Here is a 19,328-nt window from a genome sequence, read left to right as displayed (position 1 = left end):
AATATTTTATTTTTTTGACTCATTTGGTGTAAACTAACTTATATTAACATAAAACGAAAAAAATTTTAAGTTTCCATCATTATTTTTGGAGTTATGATGTGGATTCTCAGTTTAGTCAATTTTTTAATTTTTTTTTAGATTTTTGGGATTTTAAAAATATTTTATTTTTTTGACTCATTTGGTGTAAACTAACTTATATTAACATAAAATGAAAAAAAATTTAAGTTTCCATCATTATTTTTGGAGTTATGATGTGGATTCTCAATTTAGTCAATTTTTTAATTTTTTTTTAGATTTTTGGGATTTTAAAAATATTTTATTTTTTTTGACTCATTTGGTGTAAACTAACTTATATTAACATAAAATGAAAAAAATTTTAAGTTTCCATCATTATTTTTGGAGTTATGATGTGGATTCTCAGTTTAGTCAATTTTTTAATTTTTTTTTAGATTTTTGGGATTTTAAAAATATTTTATTTTTTTGACTCATTTGGTGTAAACTAACTTATATTAACATAAAATGAAAAAAATTTTAAGTTTCCATCATTATTTTTGGAGTTACGATGTGGATTCTCAGTTTAGTCAATTTTTTAATTTTTTTTTAGATTTTTGGGATTTTAAAAATATTTTATTTTTTTAACTCATTTGGTGTAAACTAACTTATATTAACATAAAATGAAAAAAATTTTAAGTTTCCATTATTATTTTTGGAGTTATGATGTGGATTCTCAGTTTAGTCAATTTTTTAATTTTTTTTTAGATTTTTGGGATTTTAAAAATATTTTATTTTTTTGACTCATTTGGTGTAAACTAACTTATATTAACATAAAATGAAAAAAATTTTAAGTTTCCATCATTATTTTTGGAGTTATGATGTGGATTCTCAGTTTAGTCAATTTTTTAATTTTTTTTTAGATTTTTGGGATTTTAAAAATATTTTATTTTTTTAACTCATTTGGTGTAAACTAACTTATATTAACATAAAATGAAAAAAATTTTAAGTTTCCATCATTATTTTTGGAGTTATGATGTGGATTCTCAGTTTAGTCAATTTTTTAATTTTTTTTTAGATTTTTGGGATTTTAAAAATATTTTATTTTTTTGACTCATTTGGTGTAAACTAACTTATATTAACATAAAATGAAAAAAAATTTAAGTTTCCATCATTATTTTTGGAGTTATGATGTGGATTCTCAATTTAGTCAATTTTTTAATTTTTTTTTAGATTTTTGGGATTTTAAAAATATTTTATTTTTTTTGACTCATTTGGTGTAAACTAACTTATATTAACATAAAATGAAAAAAATTTTAAGTTTCCATCATTATTTTTGGAGTTATGATGTGGATTCTCAGTTTAGTCAATTTTTTAATTTTTTTTTAGATTTTTGGGATTTTAAAAATATTTTATTTTTTTAACTCATTTGGTGTAAACTAACTTATATTAACATAAAATGAAAAAAATTTTAAGTTTCCATCATTATTTTTGGAGTTATGATGTGGATTCTCAGTTTAGTCAATTTTTTAATTTTTTTTTAGATTTTTGGGATTTTAAAAATATTTTATTTTTTTGACTCATTTGGTGTAAACTAACTTATATTAACATAAAATGAAAAAAATTTTAAGTTTCCATCATTATTTTTGGAGTTATGATGTGGATTCTCAGTTTAGTCAATTTTTTAATTTTTTTTTAGATTTTTGGGATTTTAAAAATATTTTATTTTTTTAACTCATTTGGTGTAAACTAACTTATATTAACATAAAATGAAAAAAATTTTAAGTTTCCATCATTATTTTTGGAGTTATGATGTGGATTCTCAGTTTAGTCAATTTTTTAATTTTTTTTTAGATTTTTGGGATTTTAAAAATATTTTATTTTTTTGACTCATTTGGTGTAAACTAACTTATATTAACATAAAATGAAAAAAAATTTAAGTTTCCATCATTATTTTTGGAGTTATGATGTGGATTCTCAATTTAGTCAATTTTTTAATTTTTTTTTAGATTTTTGGGATTTTAAAAATATTTTATTTTTTTTGACTCATTTGGTGTAAACTAACTTATATTAACATAAAATGAAAAAAATTTTAAGTTTCCATCATTATTTTTGGAGTTATGATGTGGATTCTCAGTTTAGTCAATTTTTTAATTTTTTTTTAGATTTTTGGGATTTTAAAAATATTTAATTTTTTTGACTCATTTGATGTAAACTAACTTATAATAACATAAAATGAAAAAAATTTTAAGTTTCCATCATTATTTTTGGAGTTATGACATATATTGTAAAACTAGTTTACTTCAATTAAAATTTATAGGCCCTTAAAAGGGCCGTTGGGTATTGGTCTTAAAAAAGACTGTTGGGTATTGGTCTTAAAAAAACTGTTAGGTGTTGGTCTTAAAAAAGACTGTTGGGCATTGGTGTTAAAAAAACTGTTGGGTGTTGGTCTTAAAAAAGACTGTTGGGCATTGGTCTTAAAAAAAGATAGCTGGGTATTGGTCTTAAAAAAGACCGTTGGGTATTTATGTCATAAATAATCTAACAATCGTTTTAATAAAAGACTAAGGCAACGAATTTTTTTCTTATTCACTCATTTTTTTCTTATTTATTCATTTTTTTATTATTTTGTATCTCTATAAATTTATATACAAAGTGTCGAACAATTCATTTTTTCTTCATACCTTCAAATGTTTTTGTATGAATCTTCCGGTCAAATTTAATTATTAATTTAGTTTAGATTAAACGACTTACATAATTATGTTGCACACCTGTGGTTATTAAATAAATTTAGTTGATAAATTTAACGTAAGTAGGACTTCAAGTTCAAATTTCAAAGTTTTAAAAAGATAATTATTTTTATAAAATTAGTAAATATGTAATGTATATTACATAAAACGGTACTCGAAATATCTTACATAATATTTTATTCACCAATGTAAAAATGTTGTTTACAGTTATGGAAAGGTTAATATATTATTATAATTATTTATGTCAATAGAATATATATAAAGGTAAAAAAACTATTATTTATTCATATATAAATTCTCAAATACAAAGTAAAAATTTTTTTTAATATTACAATTTATATAAGAGACCTGCAGGCCAGGCCCTAAGCCCGGCCCAGGTACCAGGGCCGGACAGTATTTTAAATTTTTAAAATATACCATGGACGAGCTGGGCTGAGCAGGGCCTTATATTCTTAAACCCAGGCCGGGTCGTAAAAATTTTTAAATTCTAACCGGGCCGCTAAAATTTTTTAATCTGGGTTGTGTGGGCCGTACAAATGATCCCTCTACAGGTCTCTTATTTATATTAAATTTTGTAAAATATTATTCATAGCTTATAGATCTATTTTTTATTTTGAATTATTTATTAATTTCTTTATAGAAAGATTTGAGACCGGTCAGAATTTTAAAAAAATTAGGGAATATTTTTAATTTTTTAATTTATATTAAATTTTGTAAAATATTATTCATAGCTTATAGATCTATTTTTTATTTTGAATTATTTATTAATTTCTATATAGAAAGATTTGAGACTGGCCTGCAAACAATTTTAAAAAAATTAGGGAATATTTTTAATTTTATAATTTATATTAAATTTTGTAAAATATTATTCATAGCTTATAGATCTATTTTTTATTTTGAATTATTTATTAATTTCTATATAGAAAGATTTGAGACTGGCCTGCAAACAATTTTAAAAAAATTAGGGAATATTTTTAATTTTATAATTTATATTAAATTTTGTAAAATATTATTCATAGTTTATAGTTCTATTTTTTTTTCTTCCTATTTTATTAATTTATCAATACATTTAAATTCATATAGGGGAAAGTTAAACCATAGAACATGTCATACTTAAAATTATGAATCTATAATATTACAACCTTATCATTTAAAGATGTCTTAATCGGGCCTAATTTTTTTTTTTTAAATTTTGGCCTGGTCGGGTCGGGCCTTGGAATTTTTTAAAATATATTTAAATTTATTAAATTTATGCTGAATTATTTATGTAAAATAAAAATATTTTATTTGTAGAAATAGACGACATATAAGATAATATATATTATTTTGAGTATAATTATAAAATTTAATTTCTATATTTAAATAAATTCGCGTAGGGCTGGCAAAACTCTTTTTAAAAAAATTTCGGGCCGTGCCTAGCTTGAAAAATTAGACCAGTTGCAGATCACTACTATAAATATCAAGCTAAAATCTTTGTCGCCTTAAAAAAATAAAATTATACAATTTAAATTTAATAAATATTTATATTTATAATTCTGCACAATTTATATTAGTTATTATCCATGTCAGATATGTGTAATAGTTGCAATGTGATTGTAGGAATGGACCAATCTGGGATTTTTTGCGATTTTTGTCGGAGATGGATTCATGCTAAATGCATCCCGAAATTAACTTCAAAGATGATGAAAGATTGGTCAGATTCTAATGATAATTATATATGTTCATTGTGTTATTTAATTGATGATGCTTTACCTAGGCTAATTAAGAATAGCAATATCAAAAACGCATTAAATGAGCTTAGATTTTTAGAAATTCATTATAAAGTTTCTGATAAATATTTAAAAAACAATTTAATAGGTAAGGAAGACATTATTTCATCTAAAATAATAAAAAATTTTCAACCCCAAATTTTAAATAATTACTCCCCGAGATTAGCCATTGGCGATGGTAACTGTTTCTATCGCTCAATGCCTTTAGCTCTTTATGGACACGAAGATGAACATTTATATATTCGTCTTCTAACAGCCATTGAAATCATAATAAATAAAAAAATTTATGATATAAATTCAAAATTTTATAATAATAATAAGACTATTATTGAAGAGCAAATTATATCTGGCAATTATGCAAAAATTTTGCGTGATGTTCTAAATATAAATGGATTTTCCCAGCTCTTGCATCTTTATGCAACGAGTGCAGCTTTAAAACTACCTTTCATGTCTTATTGCCCCCCAGGTGTTGGGATAGGATATAGTCCATACACCAAATTTATAAAAGGACATGATGTTAAACCATCTTCGAAGACTGATATTAATATCATGTGGACATGCATGATATACCCTAATAATTTAGCAGCCTTTTTTCCAAATCATTTTTGTTATTTACAAAAGAAAACATCATCATCCAAATTTGAATATATAGATTTGGAAAGTCCAGTAAAATCTATAAATCTATCCTCTTCTAGAACACGTCATTCTTTAACACTTTCACATTCTCCACCTTCAAATCATATTTATAAACTAGAAAATAAAAACAAATCTCCCTCTAGAGCATTTCGTCTTTCTAGAACACCCTCTCCATCTAGAGTAATTTCTTTTTCTAGAAAATCTTCGCCATCTAGAGCAATTTCTTTTTCTAGAAAATCTTCTCCCTCTAGAGCAATTTCTCTGTCTAGAACACCTTCTCCCTTTAAAACAAGTCCTCTGTCTAGAACACCTTCTCCCTCTAGAGAATTTCCTCTTTCTAGAACACCCTCTCCATCTAGAGTAATTTCTTTTTCTAGAAAATCTTCGCCATCTAGAGAAATTTATCTTTCTAGAACACCTTCTCCCTCTAGAGCAATTTCTCTGTCTAGAACACCTTCTCCCTTTAGAGAGTTTCCTCTTTCTAGAACACCCTCTCCCTCTAGAGAATTTCCTCTTTCTAGAACACCCTCTCCATCTAAAGTAATTTCTCTTTCTGGAACACCATCTCCATCTAGAGTAATTTCTTTTTCTAGAAAATCTTCTCCATCTAGAGTATTTCCTCTTTCTAGAACATCTTCTCCGTCTAGTGTATTTTCACCTACTAATTTTGTATATGAAGAGTTAAAAAATCCAATCGAAGCCCAATCTAAAAATTCTGACGAATATTTATATATACCCCTTTCTCCGTCCAATCAGCCTTCGACATCTATAGCACTTTATTCTTCTAAAATAGCTTTAGACATTAAAGCTACCACTATTCAAGAAGGTTCTATGGCAAGGGAAGGTTTTAATAATTTTGGTAAATATTTAACTACTGATGAATTAATGTCTTTATTCTTGCATCCTATAAAAGTATTAAATTTAATACCTACTGGGGTAAAAAATAATAAAGTTTTTGTAATTAATAATCAATTTAATATATTAAAAAATGTTGGCGAAAAATCAGTCTTTGAGGATGATTGCGGAGCCTGGACTGGAAAGCCAAGAGGATCGAATCATTCAATATACTGTTTCAAAAATTTTGATTTTTTTGGCCCATATATTCATAAAAATAATTTATTTTTTAAAAAAAAACAAATTAAAAATAATAAAAATTTAGAATTACTTGAGCCTCAGCCAAATATTGACGATATGGTAATTCTTCATCGTTACTAAGTGCGTTAAGAAATAGTGAAAAATATAAGAGAAGGATTTCTTATTTGGTTAATATGTCTTCATCAGTTAACCAATTACAAGATATTTTTATTGCCGAATATTTAGGTGAGTATCCTGGTAAAATAGCTCATGGCAATAAGAAAATATCTCAATCTATATATTCACGCACACCGCGTTGCGTTTACAAAACAATTGCTAATAAAGTAAAGTACCAAACACCTAGTAATATCTACCAAGAATTACTAATTGAAGATCTTGATATAATAGGACCTCGAAATGTAAAACAAATAGCTAATATTAAATATATCTTTTAAGCAAAAATGAATCAGGATACTTGTCTAATTTTGCTGATCAAGCTCTTGATATTTTAAAAAACATGTATAAATACCCATTGGTACAAAAGGTTGATATCAGCCCCGATAAAGTAATATCTCTTATTTTATATACTCCCCTCCAGATAGATAACATTAAATATATCTGCTCAAATAATAATCCTAGCATTATAAGTATAGATAAAACTTATAATTTAGGAGAATTGTTTGTAACATGCATCGTTTTTAAACATAAATGTATAAAAACTCACCGTTTACACGATCATCCAATTTTCTTAGGACCTATATTTTTACACGGTAATTCGGATTATCAAACATTTAATAATTTTTTCTCTCACCTTGAATCAATTTTTAAAAAAAATCGTATACCCTTAAATAATTTAATTTTTGGGAGTGACGGAGAATTGGGGATGGTATCGGCCTTGCGTAGAAATTTTATAAATTCAACCCATCTTTTATGTACTAAACACATTAAAGAAAATGTAATTCATTTTTTAACTAATAACGAAGGAGTTGAAATAAAAATTAGAAACATAATTATAAATTTTATTTTCAATAAAGATGGAATAATATATTCATTAACCGATGAAATCTTTAAAAAAAATACAGATAATTTAAAAAAATTTTGCTTAAATAAAAATTATACAAAATTTGTAAAATATTTAGATAATCATTTGATAGATAAATTATATAATATGGTATATTTACCTTTAAAAAATAAAATAATTTTAACACCCTACACCAACAATAATTATGAAAGTATAAATCATGTATTAAAAACAAAATTTGATTGGAAAAAAACTCCTTTACATATAATGATAAATAAAATAAATGATATAATTTTAATACAGGAAAAAGACTTCGAGAGAGCCATATGTGGGTTGGGCCCTTATTATCTAACAAAGGCATTAGATATATCATCCATGCATCAGAGCTGGGCTGAGATGACAGATGCTGAACATAAGGCAATTCTGTTGAAAATATTATAGTAATGGAAAACTAATTACATCAACATGTGGTCAATTAGCTATAGTGAAACCTTTAAGATCAAAAAAACCTAATCAAGCCAAAAGAGCCAAAGCGGAAAGAACGAAAACAATAAGGCCATAATTTATTTGTTTTTATGAGAAATATTTAATTTCCAACATTTAATATATATAATAATTAACTAAATAATCTATATTTTAAAAAAATAATTTATATATTTTTAACAATTACCGATCCTCTTGGCTTTTATAAATTTAATATTTGTAAGTTTAATTATGTGCTCTTATCTTCTTATGAAACTTTATAATGAGTTTCCATTTATTTTTCTTTATAAAATTATATATAATAAGATTTGAGGAATATTGCTATTTTTAATTGGTTTAAAGAATGATATTTACTATTAAATCTATATTTATAAAAAACGTCTTTTTTAAGACATAAATACCCAACGGTCTTTTTTAAGACCAACGAATACCCAAAGGTCTTTTTTAAGACCAACGAATACCCAACGGCCCTTTTAAGGGCCCCTAAATTTTAATTGAAGTAAACTAGTTTTACACATGTCATAACTCCAAAAATAATGATGGAAACTTAAAATTTTTTTCATTTTATGTTAATATAAGTTAGTTTACACCAAATGAGTCAAAAAAATAAAATATTTTTAAAATCCCAAAAATCTAAAAAAAAATTGACTAAACTGAGAATCCACATCATAACTCCAAAAATAATGATGGAAACTTAAAATTTTTTTCATTTTATGTTAATATAAGTTAGTTTACACCAAATGAGTCAAAAAAATAAAATATTTTTAAAATCCCAAAAATCTAAAAAAATGACTAAACTGAGAATCCACATCATAACTCCAAAAATAATGATGGAAACTTAAAATTTTTTTCATTTTATGTTAATATAAGTTAGTTTACACCAAATGAGTCAAAAAAAATAAAATATTTTTAAAATCCCAAAAATCTAAAAAAAAATTAAAAAATTGACTAAACTGAGAATCCACATCATAACTCCAAAAATAATGATGGAAACTTAAAAATTTTTTCATTTTATATTAATATAAGTTAGTTTACACCAAATGAGTCAAAAAAAATAAAATATTTTTAAAATCCCAAAAATCTAAAAAAAAATTAAAAAATTGACTAAACTGAGAATCCACATCATAACTCCAAAAATAATGATGGGATCTTAAAAATTTTTTCATTTTATGTTTATATAAGTCGGTACCAAATCAATTAATCCAGAGCGAAGAATTATGCTCCTATAATTCATATTATTTTTAATTAAAAACTAAAATTTTAATAATTTACGCCATCTAGCGGAATTTATTTTATGATATATAAAATATTATGGGTGTTTTATTTTCTATATAATAGATCTGTTATACATATTATAATTTTCTAAACTACAATATTTTTTCTATTATAATTTATATATTTAAATAATTTTAATTTTGGATAAATTAAATTTTTATAATAAAAACCTTTATTTTTTAAGTTTTTAAAATATAATTGATAGGCCATAAATAAATTTTACCTGTTAATTCTCAGTTTAGTTACACCCATATTATGAACTAACCAAAGAGATAACGTTAGCATGTCAAATTTGACATCATAGTGGCCAGAATTTTTTGACACGTAACCTGTCAAATTTGATATTATTAATAAAAATGTTTAATTTTATCTCACAACTCTCAAAACTTTAATCAACACTTATCCATGTCTCTCTAACCTTTAATTCTACATATTCGTTGAACTCATATATTTCATCCAATCAAATGTTCTTTATTGCTCAGTCCTTGAGAAAAAGACACTACGGCTAATATTTAAATTTAAGTGATATGTTTGATGGAGGCATACTAAGTTAAAATCTTTATATAATGGATTTGTAACCCACTCTAATTGTGCAAAGACGTATCTAAAGGGTTCAATTCAGTGGCGTCGCTAGGGAAGGGGGCGCAGGGGCTCGAGCCATTTTTTTTAATGGTTCCTTAATATCCCCTTGAACTAAAAATAAATTTTTTTGAGTGCCCACTGAATGATTTCTTTTATAATTCCATTAAATAATATATAGATATAATTTTATTAAGAAATTAATAAGACTATTTAAATTTTTATTAAATGAATATAATTTTAATTATTAGATTACTACATATAAATTATATTTTCACTATATCAGCTTGCAATCAAATTCTGTATTAAAAATATAATATCAATAACTCACTAAATATTAATTTAGCTTTAATAGTTGAAGTTTAATTGACTTTTATTATTTAAATTATTATTTAACCCTAATTAAATAAATATAATCATATATTATTTAAAAATTAACAAATTTAATATTGTAATTAGTCGAGTTCAAAATGACTAATCATTTTGAAATTTTATTATCATACCTTAAAAATATTTTCAAGGTCCAAATAAGTATAAGAGATTTCTTTATAAAAAGTAAGTAGACATATAGTTTATAATCCTCTACTATATACAGTTGTTTATAAAATATTAGATATAATGCCACTTTTATAGACGTATTTGATAGTTATATAATATATTACAGTTAAAATTTAATAAATCTTACTAATAAATGTTTTTGATAATAAATATAATAACAAATTGCATTTATGTATTTAACACTATCTATTTATTTATAAATAATTTTTAAAATTTAACATTTTATTATTCATCTTGCAATAGATGTAATAAATTTGATATCTTTTCTACTCTTTTTTTTTCGAAAAACAGTATTGAGTTAATTTTTAATACAAGTATATTTTTGATATTATTACAAACTACTATTATTTTAGGATATAATATACCAAGGTGGTGCGACAATATATAAAATCTTAATTGTTTCATCATATCATTCTGGTCCTTATTTTATAGTTAGAAAATATTTTATTTTTAATATGGCATTGCCGTGTAAATAACTCCAGGCCTCAATATATTTGCATAATTATTTCTTCCAAGGATTTTTAGTGTTTTTATTTTATAAATTTATCCAACATAATAAATTCTGATATTAGTTTACATTGTGATTGTCATGGCTATTACTGCAAATTAACCAGCATCTATTATTTGTGTTGCTATGTAATTTAAGTTTATTAATCGGCTGAGAGCATATAATTTCATATTTTAGATAAACAATAATGGTCAACTGTGTAGTCGTTTATATATCATTTAAAATGGAAAATAATCTTTTAGAAATTCAATAACTCACAATAATTTTATCGATTACTTATCTAGCTTCCATAATGTCATGTAAGAGGAAGCTCTAACCACCATATAGTTTTATGATTTGGATTGGTCGTTTATACTCTCTCCTACAAAAATTGTTGATTTGGTTTAGGCAGCCTATAAATCTTTCCTTATTAGTCCATTCTATAAAACATTGTCTAAAATGGTTACAGAGAATTATACTAGTTTGATAACCTTTGTCAATGTAAGTTGCTAAGAATTATATTATTGCATTATGTGATTTTTTATATGCCAGTTTATTTTGTATGTATAATATAATAAATGACAAAATATGAAAATCAGAATAATTGTTCAGAGTTAACAAATTTTAAAAAAGTATAATACATTAATATAAAACCCTGCCGAAGCCCCGCTAATGCCCCCCCCCCCTCTATAAAAATTATTTTAGTTGACACCCTGAGATTTTGAAGGCTAGCGACGCCCCTGACAATTAATAATTGTGATTTATGCCATTTTTAAAAGCCACCTCCCTTTTCGATATTTTAGAATTTTTCTAAATAAACAATTGCATAAAATTTAAAAATATCTTCAAATAGAGTTTGTTGAACTAATTAACATATTTGGGGTTTTCAGACGAATAGTCTTCTTTTCAAACGCTTTTGTGTTCACATTTATTATGCATATTATTTCATTCATTTAATAACCTCAAAAGCCAATAATTTAAAGTAATCGTCCCATATTTTTTATATATTAGGATTTTTTTTATAATATAATTCTTATTATTTCATGTAATATATTATTAACTAAATCTTTTCCGTTTTATATTTTTTTTTATTTATATAGTAGGGAAGTCTGCTTGTCGCAAATAATGGGGAATGATAAATTGTGGAGAATCAGAGATTGCAACATCTCTAAACATGATTGTTAACAAATAAAATATTTATAAGAATTAAACAAAAGCTATGATATATTTTTTATAATATCAAAATAAAAAACGAATATAATAATTTAAAATGTAATATATTCTTAAGAAAAGAAGTAAAATATGTATTTAGTTGTTAATGCAATGGTGTGCTGATAATGAGATTGATCATATAATAATATATAGTTGTGCAGCATCTAAATCAATAAATTTTGATTAAATCTCGCTACTGTCTCAAAGGGTTTGGATTTGAAAAATTGGAGCATAGGAGTGAGACAAAACCAGTGACCCCTACACTTTTTGAGGGATAGAAGCAGAATACCCCCCTAAAGTAACCCCCCCCCCCCCCATTGTAAATTATTTTTTGACACCAATAAATTTTAAAAATAATTTTTATTGCATCAATATTTATTATAATATAAATATAATGTAAAAAATATATGCTTTAAAAATATTATTTTTAAATTAATAATTTAGATAAATTAGGGGAAGAGAAAGCAAAAGAATTTATAATTTTATCAATATTTAATTGTTTAAATAAATTATTTTCTATTGATAAAATGGTTAAATTATTAAGAAATGGATCTTTCATGACACTACGAAGTCTTGTTTTAATTAGTTTAATTTTACTCATGACCCTTTCGGCAGTACATGATGTAGTAGGAATAGTTAATAAATATTTATATAATATTGTTAAATTTGGGAAAGCAGAAAAATTTATAAGCAGATGATAAGGTAAAATAAATGAATAGTTTCTCCAGTCTGAATCATTCATCTCAGAATTATTATCATCATCAGAAGAAGCTAAATAATGTATTAGTAAAAATATTTTAATTAAATAAATTTACAATTCTCAGAATCTGACAAATCTTCTTTAACCTCTAGGTCACGAGTAATAATTACGTCCCCCGTTTTAGCCATTTTATAAATATTTCTAAACATCAACATTTCCTCAAAAACTTGATTTGTATTTAATTGATAAAATTCACAGATATCCTTGATATCATCTTTAACAATTGCCTTTTCCGCCATTCCCTTTGGGGTAAAAAATGATGTTTGACTCAAAAATTTTATCGATTCATCGTTAAATCTTTCACTAAACTGCATAATAATTAAAACAAGTGCAGCATAAAACACACTGATTTTAAAGCTAAAATAAAATATTATATTTAATGATGAAAGTATATATATATCTCTCCTTTTTGGATTGTAATGTTTGAAGTCTTGAACTTTCAAAATCAAAAGATAAATTTCTCTTCTTCATAAAATCTTGGGCCTTTGAAAAGACATCCAAAAATTCAGTGTTATTATCTATTTTAGGATTATAAAATAATAAAAGATAATAATTTAAATTATACTTCTCATATTAATCAGGCAATCTTTTACCAATTGAATTTGATTTATTGCAAACCCTATATCCTTCGAAATGGTTTGCAATTTTGTACAAGCCAAGCTTGTTATCAACAATATTTTATCCAAAACACATAGTGATAAAATAAAATCAAATTTTTCTATTCTATAGACTATAGCACTAGCCATAGTGGAAGTGGCAGGATCTTCAGAATCCTTTAAATTTGCCAAAGCTGCCCTCAAAGCATCATAAAGTAGGAAAAAAATTACAATCGCCTTATATGATGTTAGCCAGCTTCTATAAATATAAAATAAACATTATATATCGAAACAATTAAGATAATATTACTGAGTGGTGATGCGTAAAAATCTATGTGATTTTGTCAGTAAATCACTCTGACATGTTTTGAGTACTTCATATCTTTTAACACCATTAAAATATACGTAAATTTCGTCTAATATTCCCAAGACATTTCGCAGCTCTTTTACTGATTGGCATAATTGAACAACTATTAAATTTAATCGATGACAATAGCACCAAATAAAAGCTGCCTTTGGCGCCTCCGCTCTAATCAAAGCCTGCACTCCATTAATTCTTCCACTCATGTTTGAGGCGCCATCATAGCTTTGCCCCACTAGGAATTCGAGGGGTAGATTCATGGAGCCAAGCTTGGATATTATATTCTTTTTAATATCGAGGCCCGTTGTATTTCCCGTACAATAAATGTCTATCAGCCTTTCAACGGGCTTAGGTGTCTCGCTATTTTCAACATATCTCACTATCAAAGCTATTGCTTTTGATTTCGATACAACATATGTGCCATCAACTATAATTGAATAGCACCTGTTGAATTCAATCTCCTTTTGAATTTTTTTTATAACCATATTTTTCATGGTTTCAATAAGAATATTTATGTTATTATATGATATGATAGCAGATTTGAATATAATTTAGATTTTAATCCCTTAATTTTTTTCTCACTTCTTCTTTCTTCATTATCTTGTATATACATTTTAAGAACAGGCTCAGAATCTGCAATAAGTTTAATAAGGCTCATCATATTGCCATCTTGTTGCCTGTTCCCCCAGAAGGCTTGATTGCGGGATAAGCATTTATATTTTTTTGGTTAATATTTTTGGACATATTTTGACAATGATCTAAAAAATATAAATGATTATATATAAGATTTAATATTTAAATTTTTACTATTCCCTTTGATAAAATTTTAATTTTGCGCCAAATCTTGAAAGTGGAAAAATAATTTTATGATAAGAAATATCGGATAACAAACTAATTTGCTAAACATCGACCATAAAAATTTTTAAAATAATAAAATAAAAAAATTTTTTTAAAAAAATTTGAAAATAAAAAATTAAAAAAATTAAAAAAAAAAAAGTACCCCCATAGAAATTTATAGAAGCAGTTGCTTCGGACCCCCCCCCCCCCCCGTTGTAGGGGTCACTGGACAAAACGAAAATAATTTTTCTTGCTAAAATAAAGTAATTTTAATAATATGAATAATTGTAATTCTATTAAAATTTTACTTCTGTTTCGGTTTTAACATACTTACATTTTGGTCCAACATATAAAAATCGTGAATTTCCAAAACAGAAAAGAAGCAGAATTCGATTGAATAACTACATGTATACCCTATTTCACTTATCGTTCATGGGATTGCAATAGCTAAATGATATAAAATTAATATTATAAAAAATTATTAAACTTTTACTTTTAAATAGCTTTTGTGCTGAAATTGTGCTTAAGGCCCACCAAGTTTAGTTTAAAAATTTTCACAATAATGGTGAATATTTGTGCAAATAATCAAGAATCTCACTTAATTATATTTCTTCCAATAATGACAGTATTAAAAAAGGTTTCTAGATAATCCTGCCCAATATTTATTTGCACCTCATTTTTATTTATTTTTAATTTGCTGGACGTTCGTTCACAATTTACTTGTGGAAAAGATAAAGTGGCAAGATATTCGTATGCTATATTTAAATTGGTATATGCAGATGTAAGCATATTATATCGGCATAACGTCTCATATAGAGATATCCAGCAACTCTCTTTCATAGAATCTTGAATAAACCTTCATTTTTACTTTCAGGTTTGTAATCACTATGATAAATCAAATTGCCTATACTATTCTTCAAGCCAAGAAATAGATTGCTATATATTCCAGAGAATGCTAGTTCCTCTCATAGTTTATCAATGTCTACCTTTTTTAACAAACAGATTCTTTTCAAATTCTCTATAGTTATACCTTCTCTATTAAATTCATCAAAACCTTTAGGATAGAAATATTTAGAATTAATTATTAGATGTTGATTTTTCGAAAATGTATCTATAAGATTAATTACTATCTGATCGATGATATATCGATCACTTCAAATTTGTAAATTTGAAGGGAGTCATTTGGACGTTCATGTAAGCATTCCTCAAAACAAATCGTATTTTTTCGACTAATTCTACGCTGCGATATTTCGGTTTTCATACATATGTCATCAGTCATTATCAAATCGGCCAAATCTTTATTGATTGATAATGCCATATTTGTAGCTTTCATATGTATTGAGAGGAAATTTATAGAATTTATAAATAATCTTATATCTTCAACCATATTCCAGGCAGTCAAAATGTCTGTTTTTTGTTTGTAAATACCTTGATAGAGGCCCATTTATTTCAAAAATTTTCAAAGATATTCGTGCCGCTAGGAGAGTTTTAAATTTGCATAACTTTTCTAATAAAGCCTCGGATTCTAAAGTCGTTTTTGTTTCAAAATTTATTATTATATATATATAATGTAAAGCACTTATTGTAGTAGATATTAGCGCATCTTTTCCATTAAACATCCAAAAAACTGCTTCGCCTGCCCGTCATCTAGTTTCTCCAATTTTTTGAAGCCTTTTTAATATTTTTGAACCAATAAAGGGGTTATTCACATTTGCATTCGTCCAAACTTCCATATTCACTAAAAAAATGTCGCAAGCATATTTAGAAATCCAAATAGATTTTTCACTTCTAGATTACCATATGTGTCGCACTTTTTGCTTAATTTAAGCTTGGAAGCCCACAATTTCACTTCTCATATTAGCTGCACCATCAAAAGATTCTCCAATTATATTCTTTAATTGTAGCCTTGTTAGAGAGAACTTAATATTTAACTGCAAAAAGTTTTTATGTAATTTATTCCTTATAAATATACCGCAAGCAAATGTAGCTTGAATATATGCTTATATCCCGAGTGCCGTCTTTCTGTATGCTGAATCTTTTATTTCCTAATTGTTCCTTAATTCGCCTAAGCGTATATAATAACTTTACCAACTGTCGTCTTCGATAATAATGTAATTAAGGAACCACCTCCCTTGGAATATATTTTGCCTAAGAGTTTAAGTTTTTCCTTCCTATATTCACTTCTTTGAATGACCTTATTTAAATATTCACTCAAGGATTGGAACATAATTAGATAGGTAACGTATAAGCTCTAGGAAATTTCCGTGATTTAAATTTATATCTTCAAAATTTGATAAGTTTTATTTTAATCAAAACCTCTATATGGCCTATTTTTACGCCCTAATAACTTAATAATTTCAAATATATGTTTTATTACATGTGTATTATTTGAAATCTGCTTTACTTTTTCAGCTATATTAACTGAATTGTATTATCTTGTCATTGGATGCCTTAAGAAAGTTTTCCACTGATTAGATATGAACTATTGAATTTTAACTACAGAATATATTTATTTAAAATTGGTGCATTATTTTGAAAATGATTTTCAAAATTTTATTTTAAAATTAGAATTTATTAATAAGATTGCTATCAAGGCTATCTATATATTTTTTATTTATATTTAATGATCCAAGTAAATGTTGATGTTATGCTGAATGAAAAGATCATTAATAATCAATATATTATAAGTAAGATTCCACTCTAGCCCAGAAAAATCCTTTAACATGCTTTAACATGAATTATTGAATTTAACAAATATGATTCATTTTAGTTAGAGGGGGTAGTGCACATTCAGAAATAATCTGACCAACCAGTATTTTATATCAGGAACAGGGTAAAGTTTTCGTGGCTAGAATAGTTCATTTTGATTTTAACGTAAGATAAATGTTCTACAAAATTAAAAATATTTTATTTTTATGTCAAAATTAATATAAATATGAAAGAAACTTTATTTGTAAATATATACTATAATTATTTTTACGGGGTATGGTTTTGCTTATGTTGTTTATTATTTTCATTTCGGTCCATTCCCAATAAATGTTTATATAATAATAATAATTTTGTTTTATTTATATAATAAATTAAAAATATTGCATAAATTTATTTAAATATTTACTTGCAGATTCAATAATTACAGGAAAAATGTCTTCCCTACTTAATTTCTATTGGATCTGTATTTAACTGGGAAATGGTTTTATTTTAAATGATAATAAATGAATGAATAATTTCATAAGAAAATTAAATCAATATTTAATAAATGATTATGAATTATTTTGTATTATTATATATTTAGATTAGATACCAATTGTTTTTAAAAAAAATCTATTTTCCTAAGTTCTCCAAATTCTTTCCTAGAGGCCACCCAAATTTTTAAAATATCGAGGCCCCGTGGGAGATTTTTCCACTAGGCTTATTGGCCAGTCCGCCCCTGAACTGGATAAGTTATGTTTAAGAATAATATGTGTATAAGAGCTATATATAAATGATTTATACAAATTAATATTGCACTATTTCAAATTATTTTAAGAAAAAAACCCAAAACTTGTTATTTTTATCAGTAAATATTTTAAATTAATGTGAATTTTTAAATGATATATTATAATCAGAAATTAATGCTATAAATCGCCAGTAGATTTTATTAAAATAGAAAATAAAAATATACTGGACATGTTTTTCGAATATTATAAATAATTATGGACTATACCACCCACATAAGCCAATGCGATTTTAGTCCTCTGGAAATTTTACTAATCCGACTGCCTTTAACCAAATTAAGATTAGCAAATATAAGACACGATTAAAATTGCCGCGCCAAAATAATATACATTTTAAGTTAGATTAAAAGATGTCATGACGCATATGAAGTAAACTGTTTTTTTTAAAAACAACATGAAACATTTTAGGTCAGCCTCATATAGCAAGTCGAATGGGCTGGCTGAGGAATTCTCACAATAAATATGCGACTATGCGGGGAGAAGAAGTTGGATTCCAGACCAGCCAAATCTAGCCAATGTTTTAATTACTCGCCGCACCTCAGCCTCATATAGCCCCAAGTCGAATGGGTTGGCAGAGGTATTCTCACAATAAATAAGCGTTCCTATGCTGGGAGAAGAATTTGGACTCCAGACCAGCTAAATCTAGCTAATATTTTGATTATTCGCCGCACCACCCCAACTGCAACAACGGGTATATCCTTAAAGGATGCCCGACCCGGTTTTTTAAAATCCAAGTTCGGTCCATACCGATATTTTTTTTAAAATATATACTTAACCGAAATTATGTAGTTGAACAGCATAATAAACATAATATTGGGGAACATTATACTTTATGGATTATGATCTATCAAATCAATAGCCTAATACATTTCATAATATGTTCTGATTTAATCATGGTTTGAGATTAAATTAAAATTCAAGATTATAATAAAAAAAATATGAGCGAAAACCTAAATAATAATGTAGATATTTAAGGGAAAAGAAAATCATTCGAATGAATGATCATAGTAGAAGGTCATAATTTAATCATTTAAAGTAAAAGCAAAATAAAAAATATTATCTAGGTTTTAGAATAATTTTATTTTATTCTCTAATAAGCGAGCCGAGCTATTTTACCTTTTGCCGCCAGCCATGAATTTATTTCAAACGTTTCTCGAATTTATATTAATAAAAACTTCGAATCGAATCCTAAACTATTAAATCAGATGGTTTGTGAATCTAAACCAGAAACCAAACTTGTTTTCAAAATCATTTGCTAACCCGAACGGATTCCATTTTTAGAAAAATTTCAGGTTCGCTTTTGTCCTTATTCATTATTATTAATTTTCTTTAATTTTTTAAGCAATTTCCCTACTGTCGAGATCTATAATCGATTTCTGTTAAAAGATTTAAGGGGTTTGAAATCCTGATAATCAATCTTATAAATTGAATAATATTTCGTTTTA

This window comes from Gordionus sp. m RMFG-2023, chromosome 1 (genome assembly GCF_954871325.1).
Source record: "Gordionus sp. m RMFG-2023 chromosome 1, tfGorSpeb1-WG-v2, whole genome shotgun sequence".
In the NCBI taxonomy this organism is placed as follows: Eukaryota; Metazoa; Nematomorpha; class Gordioida; order Chordodea; family Parachordodidae; genus Gordionus; species Gordionus sp. m RMFG-2023.
Note: the sequence above shows the minus strand (reverse complement) of the source record.